The following is a 5,840-nucleotide window of genomic DNA, read 5'->3' on the forward strand; positions in this document are numbered from 1 at the left end:
ATGCTTTTCAGCTGACGTTACCATATTGCCAAGTGAACTAATAGTATGGCCTTCGGTGTGGCCCACTAATCACATTTGTAAATGAATTATGCATACAATAGAGAAATAGCTCTTAAAATATCTTATGAGTTGAACAATGTGTGTACAGAAATAAACATGAAGCAAATCTTTGAACTTGTATGCCACACATGCAAGTGAATTGGTGGTTTTCATATGTAACTTGTGTACTCTAATGGCTTTTGTCTATATTACTTTTAGCCATTTCTATTCACACACCAGAACACAACCTTTTTTGTCTGATTCAGGTACTAATGCAAAACTTATTTCAGCTGTAACTGAAGTATACAGAATTTTTCCTGACGTTGAGGCCTACTGTGTAGACAGTATAGCTGTAAGTCATCAAATCAAATGGAAGACAACAGTGTGCAGTTGAAGAAAATGATATATACCCAGTACCATTTAGAGTTATCTTAAAGAAAAGTCACAATGCACACTGATACAAGTAGTTTTAGAAAATGCATTTGTTCCACATACATTTTAACTTAACCCAAAAGTTCAGTCTCTTGCCTAAAATTCAATCAGATGTATGCATTTATTCCATAAAACACAAAGATATAATGAACCAAATCATTTTCATTATTGAGTTAGGTAGTAGGCTATGTTAAAGAGTGCAATCACTTTATCGATTTTTTTTTCCATTACATTTTTATTTATTATAAAATGACATTTCTTAGTGGAGTGCTAGCAACTGTAACTTGAGGAATATTTTGTACATGCTGGCCTAAGTGTCATGAATATACTGTGCTACATTTTGCTTTATTAGGTATAATACTATCATGAGACTTGCTTGATTAAATCCTGAATTTGTCAGTTACACTTACAAGTCCACTGGTAGAATTTAAAATCTGTGACAGTTTGGGAACTTTTTTTGCAGTAACTGCAAATCACTTTGCCTTCACAGTCAATGAATTCAAGCCATTGATAATTGTCAAACCATTGTGACTGAAAATGTGATTGTCTCTTAGTTGTGTCCTATTTGATAATTTTGCTGCCACAGAGTCTGGATTGTGTCTCTGAAGAAATAGTTCATCTAGACTCTGTTGCAGTATTACATTTTATATGTTCAATTTAATGAATTTTCTTTCTTTGAATCATTCTTATGTCATAACTTGCGAAAATAGTTTAGTTAACAATATTTATTCAAACAGAAAAGATAACCTCACTTGACAAATCATCCTACTAAAGTGATCATGGCATACACTTTTATCTTTGAAATTCAAATATTGCCCACTCGTTAATTAACATAACTAATATTGCACATTGAAGGTGATCATATGTATCATCAGTTTTAAAAAAATAAAGACATAATACTATCATTTAATCACTGCATACAGGAAACAGACACTTGTGTCTGTAAAATGCCTTTCATTGGATTACTTTGGTTTATTAAAACCAAACAGCAATCCACTCAGGATTTTCTAGGATAGATACAGAGAATATATTATGGTCATTCAGAACGCTATCAATACATCAGACCAGATTGTTTTTATTATTATTTAGGCAAAATAACTTAGTAAGTCAGATGGCAAACATGAGGATGGTGATAGGTTATGTGGAATTTGCATTGAATCATCTGATCCCAGAAGATTTGATACAATGTCACTGGCTGTGGTAATCATCAAGTGCAGTTGCACGGCACCATAAGACTTATCAAGATACCATAAGCTAGAAAGATGAAGAAAAAGAAAAACGATGACCCAAAGACAAATCCTGCAAACTGTGTGCAAAAATGATTCCACAGATTATAGATGAAAACTTTACTATATTTAGCTTCAAGATATTAATAAATTCGGATTACTTCCTCCAGTCTGCTACAGTAATTCATGCCCATTGCACTCATAAATTGATTATAGTCCTTGCAGTATTTTGTGTGGGCCACAATATTTTAATTGATGCAGCTGATGCTCCATTCTTCAGTTCAGTGTTGATTCAAACATAGCAATGTCCCTTTGGGATGTGTGCATAAATAAAGAATGCCTGTCCCTTCATTACCACACTTGTTGAATTTATCGTGTCTCTCTGAAAACTGTACCATGTGAGAAAGAATTTTATAAACAAACTGGACATAAGTATTGCTAGACATATACTCAGACCTGAGACTTCATAAAAGACTGCTTACTTGTGAGGCATTATTAGTGCTAGGGCTTGAGGTAATAACTTGCTATATGTTTGGTAAGGCAAAATAAGGGGCCTTATGACTTAAATTGAAACTGTGAAAAAACAAAAGGTTCAAATGCAATAAACTTTTGTTTTTCCTCATTTGTTATATTACAGTGCCATGAAAGGTCATTTCTTTTATCTTTTTAATCCCTTGCCAATTTTAAGTCATCATCACTAACCAAGTCTCTAAATCAATTCTTGGCATATTTAGCTAAAATGGTGTCTACTGTTCCATTATATCATTGATTGTTTAGCTTGCTTGTATGGAGCTTAACACCATTTTTCAGGACATCATAGACTTTACATGGCAGCCAACATATTTATTGGAAGAAATCAACACACATAACGCTACTGGCAAGCTTTCTCATATACACACATTGGTTGGACTAGAGAGAGTTGATTAGTGATGTGTATGCCTAGACCATTCTATAATCCAGGGCCCCATGATTGAATACAGCTTAAAGAAATTAACCCTAATTCAATTTCCTTGTTGCATTTAAATCATAACACCCACCATGCAAAGTGACACATGTCTCAAGATTTTCAAATTTGTATATGTTTTGCAACTTTTAATTCTGAGTTGATGCATGTGGATGTGGAAATTCAGTTACTGAATACTTAGCTACTTATATAAGGAGCTCTCACACTGGTAAAAGCATGCAATTGGGATTGTATTTGCAAGAGGGCAATTAATTGTTCAAAATACTGTTTTAGCTAACTACATATGCGAAGGGTTGATGTATAAAAAAGAGGATCAAGAAATCCTAGCTGGTAAAGATAATTGTATCCAACTTGACAGAAAGTGAGAAGGCCTTTTAATTTTGTACAGCAGTTTCATTAAGGAACCAACTATAATACCATTAGAAGTTTATGAGCAGCAAAAACCACATTTAGGACCAACTAGACATCAAAACCATATGCATAGTTCCATTTACGGCCAACCAGACATCAAATAGGTCATCTAGTGAAAGCACAATGTCAAAATGACCAGCCATCTAGGAGAAGTAGCAAGGAAGGGGTTTTCCAGATGCCCATTAAAACAGCCATATTGGAGGTTAGATTGGCACTATTTTCATTTACGTCCAACTAGACATAAGAAGTCTTTCACTGATATGACGATTCATTCAGGAGAAGTAGTTATACCAAGATTTTCAGGATGGCCACATTGGTGGCCTTATAGGATGTCTGTACAGCACCATAATTCTCATTCAGGACCTGCTAGACATCAACATAAGTATTTTGTACACATGTTGACACGCTGACACAATTATCCATTCAGAAGTAGCGATAAAAAGTTTCTTAATATGGCTACTGTGGCAACCACATTGTATGTGTGAGTGGCACCATCTTGTTTTTTCTTCCAGATATTTTCACACAAATATCATATTTAAAGATAACATGAATTCATACAAGATCTTGTCAGTTTATTTCATAACAGATTTTTCCCTCATATTAATATAATCTTTTGAAAACATTTATACATTATAGTTCTAGAAATTTTTCATGCTCTCAGAAACTATTAAAATCACAGCAGAAAGTGTTATGTTATATCTTTATTCAGCACTGAAAAATATTTATGAACTCTTAAAGTTTTTTCCCCTATATTAACTTAATTTAATGAAGATTTTCAGACTATAACCTTTCCATTGGATTTATTTTTTCAAACATGGCGTAAAAAGTATGTTATAGTAACCAATTTTTACATTGCCTTCACCATTGCAGAAATCTCTATAATCAATTTCCTAGTAAAGAAAAGCCAAGAAAATAAATGGACAGTTAATATTCACTTCAGGATCACAGACCTGAGGCAAATATGTCATTGTTAAATCAAACATTTTTATTGTGTTTCCTTAGACCTAAATATATATATATACTTGCTGTTACTCTAAACGAAGGCTGGTGATCCAGTTGATAACCTTTTGGGGGTTTTAAGGATGTCTTTAAAATTAAGGCCTTAAAAATGTTGAGATCTTATATTAAAAATGACAATTTGAGCCTTGCAGATTCATGTCCACAGGTGCCCAAATAATAAAAAAAAGGGGGGGGGGGTGCAAGGGGCAAGCTTGTTGGTGTGTTATAAAATAACTGACTTATCATCGGTGTGCTGACAGGTGATGTGTAATTAAATCACTGTTGTAATATTAATAATGAGTGAGTCTGCACAAAGGAATTTCATACAGCTAAACTAGCTCAACAACTAGAGGCAATTAAGAAATATATCCACATTCATGATTCTGTCAAATGGCAGATACAACAGCATCAGGAAGCTCAAGTGGCATTTACAGAAGGTAAAGAGCCGCTATACTTGTTATCTTTTTAGGGATGTGCTTGGATTTTGCCCTCAAGCTGGAGCAGTCATAGGATATATAATAAATCGCCACGGTCGGAATTTATCCCCAAGCTGGGGTAATCGATGGGTAAAGTCTTATCCACAGTCGGGGTTTTATTCAAGCTTCAGGTGCAAGTTTTTGTGCATCTCCATGCCCTTGCATAAAACACAGTTACACGTTTTTTTATATAGATATTTTTCAGTTGTAGACAGGAATAATAAGTATTTGTGAGTGTTTGAAATGAATGGGTTCATTATGAATTGAGTGGCACTACATTTCAAAAGCAAAATTGGATTGAAATGCAAGAACTGTAGTACGGAATTAGTGTTGGTTCTGGATCGTAGAATGGAATTGTGTGTGTGTGATTGGATTTTTAACGTAGCTTGAATAATTTTTCAGTCATATTGCTACGATGTCTGCAGTGTGGCAGTTTATAGTGATGTATAGCACTGGGGCATCATGCTGCAAACATGTAGTATGATGTTGCACCCAGTCACATTATCCTGACACCAGGCCGATCAGTCCTAACACTAACCTCTTAATGCTGAGCGTCTAGCGAGGTAGCTGTTAATACCATTTTTGTAAGTCTTTGGTATGACTTGGCTGGGGTTTGAACCCATGACCTCCCGCTTCTGAGGCGGACGCTCTAACCACTAGGACACCGGAGTGGTCAGAATGGAATTGTAACAATTACAATGGAAGCAATTTGTATTATGCTTGTTGGGGCATTCCTCACTGATGGCTGTCAGTGACATCATCATGGGAATGTGTAACAGCCACATTTTGTAAGAACAAGGTGTAGTTGGTGAACAATACAGACACTTTTCTGCCATTTCCACTGGCATCATCTCATATGATGTTATTTAAAAAAACTTCCTACAACATACTCACAACATATAAAACCTATATGCAAATCTGATGAAAGCTGCTTGTGTTTCTGAAACACATATTCCATACTGGTGGCAAGAATGTCCAAATCTACATTACAAAAATGAAAACATTACCATCCATCTAGGAGTTGCAAATGTATGAAATCCTCTTGTTGGGTAGTTTTACTAACAGGCTTTACAGCAGGGCCTTCCATTAGATTTAAATGTGGCAGGTAAGTTGACAAAGTAGGGTGGGGGGTTGGGGGGACCTACCCCAATGGGGATAATTCATTTTTTTTTTAAAGTAGCATGGTGTAAAGTAAAAGTAGATGGGCTGATAAGGAATCCACTGAATTTACAGACTAAAGGTTCAGACATTTGTTTTTAAGAGAAAAATGAAAGAAGGAAACAATACAACAGA

This window comes from Sinohyriopsis cumingii, chromosome 3, assembly GCF_028554795.1.
Source record: "Sinohyriopsis cumingii isolate HCF-2022 chromosome 3, ASM2855479v2, whole genome shotgun sequence".
Taxonomy (NCBI): domain Eukaryota; kingdom Metazoa; phylum Mollusca; class Bivalvia; order Unionida; family Unionidae; genus Sinohyriopsis; species Sinohyriopsis cumingii.